Below are 7,119 nucleotides of genomic sequence, written 5' to 3' on the forward strand. Positions count from 1 at the left end.
GCACCAGTATTACTATTCTGCAGTTTCCGCTCGAGGCGTCATTCAGACCCTCGCTTGGCACCCAGTATTTATTATCTCTGTGTCTGATCGCACTGGTTAACTTATTCATGTACTTCATGTTTGCATTTGTTATACCTTATGTCTGAACTGTCTTGCGAGTACTTTCATAGTACTCACCTGGCTTGTTGATTTGGCCGGATGTTGACGAAGGCGATCTCTTGGATGAAGAGTTTGATAGCGCGTCCGACGCCTAGAGGAGTCCCAGTCAGTCCTGCGCGATCCCGGATATTGGTCACTTGTATCGTTTACGCTTCCGCCACCCGCAATAAGTCTTCTCGGGCCTCACTCCGACGCTCGAAGAGTTGTAGTATTCTGGAATCATGTCACTCGCTTCGCGATGATATTTCCACCACCGTTATTATCGTGAGTTAGAAGTTTGCCACCCTATCCGCCGTATTGTTTCATCGGCGTGCATGAAATAAATTGTTGGGCAGTCTCTGCTCAACTTTGTATTATATTTAGTACTCCTGGTATTTTTCTTCTGTGACCAATGTATTGTCTATCAGTGAGAGGGAATTCTTCCTCACTGGTCCGTAACAGGGATTGGTTTCTCAATAATTATTTTATTGAAAAACCGGTCGTGACATGAAAGCCCTTGTCGCCGCCGCTGGGACACCGCCACGCCCTCACCCTCTCACCATAGCTAGGAGGGAAAGGGTTGTAGGGAAGAAGAAGAAGAAGAAGAAGTGTGTGCAGAGAGGCGCTGCCCTCGCCCCTTTTTATAGGGGTACGAGGTAGGGGCCTGGCTCCTCATACAGGAAATGGCCGCCCCGCTCCTCCAATATGGCCTCTCTGCACCCCCTGTGGCTCTGGGAATCAAGGCCGACCCTCTACTCCAACCATCAGCGCTCGGTTTCGGCCATGGCACTCCTCCCCGTGCCCTCCGCATCCACCACCTACCACACCCCATGCATGCAGAACACGTGGCAGGTGCATGCGGAACGAGAGGCAAGTGGGATGGCAGTTTCCGCCCCGTGATCGTGGGCCGAGAGGAACCCGCAGGCCACGATCAAAGTTCTTCCACAACATCGTGCACGACGCGTGGAGAAACCAAAAACTGGCCCAGAATCAAGGCTAATGAATAAGCAAAGAAGACCTCAAGAGATCAGCCTCTTCAGCAACCCCGCGTGTGCACTTATTAGGCCCTACCCCGACGATGCTCAGCAGTGCGTTCAGGGCAGGCCCGGGGGCTTCTGCGGTGCAACAAACCCTGGGTCTATTGCCCAAACTGTGCACAGGCACGGGGACGAGATTGAAGCTCCAGCCCAAGTCAGAGTACAAGGGGCCAAGAGATTTGAAGGGCCAGCATGCAGATTAGAGGGACCAAGATCAAGCCAGAGAAGCAAGATATCATCAAGAGAAAGGCCTCCCTTGCCGGGAAGGCGAGCCCAGCAAGGGGTGAGGCCACCCCTAGAAGCAGACAACCAAGGCGTCCCGGCAAGGCCTGCCGGGACACACGGAGGCAAGACCACCTCACCAACCACTCCACCATGACCCACGTCATCGATCAATGCGGTGTCAAGCCGCAGAGTGACTAAGTGGTAGTCATTCACCACATGGCAGCCTCTCTTTACAGGAAAAATCCACAGATGACACCCGTCCAGCAACGTGCCAAGCGAGCAGGCGTGGAGCTGGCAAGATAGCCCGGCAAGCCTTGCCGGGCAACCAACGATGTGACATTGAGCTGTGCATTTAGTGCGCCCTGTCAGCCCGCAGAGTTAGGTATGATAGCACAGTTTGCTATCTTATCAGTGCGTAATGACTACTTTGCCATTGTGGTAACCCCTTTGATCTATAAAAGGAGGCCCATGGCAGCCATAGAAAGGGTTAGAAGATTGGATAACTCACACCCACATACGCGCGTAGCCGCTGTTGCCCTGAGGCAACCCTTGCCGGGCAAGTGTACTACGCTCCACCACCACCTTTCTACCATCAATCCACCAAAGCAGGAGTAGGGTTTTACGCCTCACGGTGGCCTGAACCTGGCTAAAAATGCCCACGTGATCTCTGTCGTGCTGCCCCACGCTCGTCTGCTCTTTGTGGAACGCGACGTCCCCCTGCCGAACCAGCAAGGGGCCTCCTGGTCCCATAGGTGGCCGTGGTTTCCCGCGACAATGAGAAAATAGGGTGGCTATATCATTCAATTTAGTAAGATGTGCCACAACAGTTTCAGATTCATAGCCATAGAAAGGATTGGATTCAGCCAAAGTAATTATCTTAGGATCGACAGAGAATTCATAATCCTTATCAGTAACAAAGATAGGTGAAGTATAAAACTTAGGATCATATTGCATTCTAGCATTCAAAGACTTTTCTTTCAGCTTAGCTAGTAGTTTCTTAAGATCATCTCTATCATTGCAAGCAAGAAAGTCTCTAGCAGTTTCTTCATCCATAATATAACCCTCAGGTATAACAGGCAATTCATATCTATTGGGAGGATCATAATCTTCAGTTTCAATAATATCATTAGTTTCAGAAATTTCATTCGCTCTAACCCTAGCAAGTTGTTCATCAAGAAATTCACCTAGTGGCACAGTATTATCAAGCAAAGAAGTAGTATCATCGTAAGCATCATGCATAATAGAAGTGGCATCATCAATAACATGCGACATATCAGAATCAATAGCAAGTGTAGGTGTCGCAAGTTTACTCAAAACAGAAGGTGAATCAAGTGCAGAGCTAGATGGCAGTTCCTTACCTCCCCTCGTAGTAGAGGGATAGATCTTGGTTCTGGTATCTTTTAGATTCCTCATAGTGATCAACATATATAAATCCCAAGTGACTCGGAGAATAGAGCTATGCTCCCTGGCAACGGCGCCACAAAAAGGTCTTGATAACCCACAAGTATAGGGGATCAACCACCAAGTATAGGGGATCACAACAGTTTTCGAGGGTAGAGTATTCAACCCAAATTAGTTGATTCGACACAAGGGGAGCCAAAGAATATTCTCAAGTATTAGTAGCTGAGTTGTTAATTCAAGCACACCTGAAAGACTTAATATCTGCAGCAAAATATTTAGTAGCAAAGTAGTATGGAAGTAGCAGTAATGGTGGCAAAAGTAACAATAGCAGTTTTGTAGCAATTGTAACAGTGGCAACGGAAAAGTAACGAAGCAAGGATCAATATGAAACAAACTCGTAGGCAATGGATCAATGATGGATAATTATGTCCGATTGCATTCATCATGCAACAGTTATAAACTAGGGTGACACAAAACTAGCTCCAATTCATCAATATAATGTAGGCATGCATTCCGAATATAGTCATACATGCTTATGGAAAAGAACTTGCATGACATCTTTTGTCCTACCCTCCCGTGGCAGCGGGGTCCTAATGGAAACTAAGGGATATTAAGGCCTCCTTTTAATAGAGAACCGGTCCAAAGCATTAGCACTTAGTGAATACATGAACTCCTCAAACTATGGTCATCATCAGGAAGTGTCTCGACTATTGTCACTCCGGGGTTGCCGGATCATAACACGTAGTAGATGACTATAACTTGCAAGATAAGATCAAGAACACAAATATATTCATGAAAACATAATAGGTTCAGATCTGAAATCATGGCACTCGGGTCCTAGTGACAAGCATTAAGCATAGCAAAGTCATAGCAACATCAATCTTAGAACATAGTGGATACTAGGGATCAAACCCTAACAAAACTAACTGGATTACATAGTAAATCTCATCCAACCCATCACCATCCAGCAAGCCTACGATGGGATTACTCACGCACGGCGGTGAGCATCATGAAATTGGTGATGGAGGATGGTTGATGATGACGATGGCGATGATTTCTCCTCTCCGGAGCCCAAAACGGACTCCGAATCTACCCTCCCGAGGAAGAACAGGAGGTGGCGGCGGCTCCGTATCGTAAAATGCGATGAATCCTTCTCTTTGATTTTTTTCTCCCCGAATGTGAATATATGGAGTTGGAGTTGAGGTCGATGTAGCTCCATTGGACCCACAAGACAGGGGGCGCGCCCTAGGGGGCGCCCTCCACCCTTCCGGACTGCTGGTGGGTCCTCTCTGGTTGATCCTTACGCCAATATTTTTTATTTATTCCAAAACTAGTTTCAGTGAAGTTTCAGGTCATTCCGAAAACTTTTATTTCTGCACAAAAATAACACCATGGAAATTCTGCTGAAAACAGCGTCAGTCTGGGTTAGTTCCATTCAAATCATGCAAATTAGAGTCCAAAACAAGGGCAAACAAGTTTGGAAAAGTAGATACGATGGAGACGTATCATGAAGCCAAAGTAATCACGCTACTGCTGAAAAGTGATGTTTAAGTCTTGGTCCAGGAGACGGAAAGTGATCCTCTCCTCCTCATATGCATCGGGCATGGAACCAACACTATACGAGAGAGTACTACTAAAATCAAGTGTCAAGTGTTCATATGTCTCACATACCTGATAAACAAAATGGTGCAACCCGACATTATGACAAAGCAAATTGAAATCATGAGTAATACCTAGCTTGGCGAGTGTTATCACACAAGCCCACTTGGTTGCTTTGATCTTCCTCGAGCTTAGTTTCCTAAATTTTCTTCTTGCTTCACGGTCGGTGAAGACGATCCCTTGGGTAAAAACATGTTGTGGCGGCGCAGTGGACGAATTCGAAGCACCGCGTACGCGAGAATACCTCCGTGTAAACATCTATAAAACAATTTTTCAGTCTAATGCATTTAAACAATATTGATCCTATGGAAATCATAACATCACACTCCTCTAAAAACATTAATTAATCCAAGCCAAATTCAAATTTGAATAAAAAATATGCATCTCCCAGTCATGGCAATGCTAGACACGTAGAACGTGGATTCGTGAAAAATAACTTGGGGATCGGAGGATTTGAACTGAAACTGAGCGAGTAGAGAGATCAGGTGAAGTTTTGCTAGGTTTTGGAGAGGTTTGGAGGAAGAAGAAGAAAAGAAAGAGATGGGGAAAATTACCTTCTTCCTCGAGCTTATTGGAGCCGCTAGGATATGAAATGACCGCTCATGTGGGCGCAAGCGCCCGCATGGAACGTCGTTGTTCCTGCAAACTTACCTGCGTCTGTGCTCATTCCATACGACTGCTTATATGGGCGGTGCCATCCATTTAAAACGCCCTCTTCCAATTTGTTGTTTTCTTCTTCTAGTCAAAGATGCAAAACAACCGCTCAGACGTCGAATGCTCTAGAATTTTTCTTCATTTCCTGCAAAAGAGTTAAACGACCGCTCGAACGGGGGCTCATGCCCGTTTGAAACACTGTCTTTGCTTCTATTGTCTCTGGCTGTTTTGCGTTGGAACCTCCAGCGGATCATGCGACCGCTTGCAGTCGTCTGAAACACTGTCTTTTTATTTATTTTTCCTTTTGAAACTTCTCTTTTCCTTAGTTCTCCTGTGTGGTTAGTTCCAAAACAATACATAGACATATTTCCAGGCATCCAAACATCGATTCAACACATAATTCAACTTGCACATCGCAAAGCCTTCATTAGAACCACTCTTCCAAAGTTACTTCTTCATATAGAACTTCAATCACTCTTTTTATTGAAACAAAAATAAGAAAACTTACTTGTCTACTTTATTCGCGTGGGTTGCCTCCCATGAAGCGCTTGTTTTTGGTTGGTTAGCTCGACCGTAGTGCTGATCAAGGCGGTGCAAACACACCGAGACCATAGCTTCTGGCATTCACAATGATGCTTTCTCTTGAGTAGGTCTTCGCTTTCTTTTTCCTAGGGAAATGTCTCACAAAAGGATCTTTAGCGGGTAAATCAAATCTAACATTTCCCTCAAACATATTTATCACAACTTTGATAGTCTTTAGAAAAGGTCTACCGAGAATTACAAGAGCAATTGGATCTTCAGGCATATCTACTATAATAAGATCAATCATGATAGGGCAATCATTAATTTGAACTATAACACCATGCTTAAGGCCTATTGCCTGAGTAAAAGTAGAATTAGTCATATTTTAAATTATCTTGGTATTAGCATAAGGATCGAGATTAAGACTATCATAAACTAATTTGGGGATAGTGGAAACACTTGTCCCAAGATCACATAAAGCACTGAATTTATTCAATCCTACCTCAGTTTCTATGGTAGGTTCAAAAGCATCCTCTTGCTTAGCTGGTAACTTACTGTAGAGCTTCTTCCTTTCATCAATAAGTTCATGTACCCTGGCAGCAACTTGTTCAACAAAGACATTATATGCTTCTTTATTAATTACCTCTGATAGTGGATACTTCATAGATATCATCTTCACGAAATCTGCAATGGTATAATTGTACTCCTGTACATGACTTCTTACCATTTTAACTTCTTCAACTGGATTAGGTTATGTTTTAGCTGCAAACTTAGCCAAAATTAGTGTTTGGCTCTTTGTTGTTTTAGCCATTTGTGCTTGTTGTTAATCATTGCATGGAAAACAAAAAAATTCTACGCACACGCAATGATCTATCCACGGAGATGCATAGCAATGAGGGGGAGAGTGCGTCTACGTACCCTCGTAGACCGTAAGTGGAAGCGTTTAACAACGCAGTTGATGTAGTCGAACCTCTTCGCGCTTCAACCGATCAAGTACCGAACGCACGGCACCTCCGCGTTCTGCACACGTTCAGCTCGATGACGTCCCTCGCCTTCTTGATCCAGCAAGGCATCGAGGTAGTAGATGAGTTCCGTCAGCACGACGGTGTGGTGACGGTGATGGTGAAGTGATCTCCGCAGGGCTTCGCCTAAGCACTACGAAAATATGACGGGGGGTGTAAACGATGGAGGGGGCGTCGCACACGGCTAGGCAATTGTCTGGTGTATGCTAGGGCGCCCCCCCCCACATATATATAGGTGGGAGGGAGAGGGGAGAGGCCTAGGGGCGCCCCAAGTAGGACCAAATCCTACTTGGGCTCCTGCCCTTGGCCGCGACCCCCTGTCATATATGTCGGAGGGGGAAGGAAAGAAGGGGGGAGAGAGAAGGAAGGGCGAATCCTAATTCACACTTACATTTCCTCCTTCCCCTTTCCTTCTCCACTTTGGCAGCCCCATATGGGGGTGCACCAACCCCTTGTGGCTG

This window comes from Triticum aestivum, chromosome 4D, assembly GCF_018294505.1.
Source record: "Triticum aestivum cultivar Chinese Spring chromosome 4D, IWGSC CS RefSeq v2.1, whole genome shotgun sequence".
Taxonomy (NCBI): domain Eukaryota; kingdom Viridiplantae; phylum Streptophyta; class Magnoliopsida; order Poales; family Poaceae; genus Triticum; species Triticum aestivum.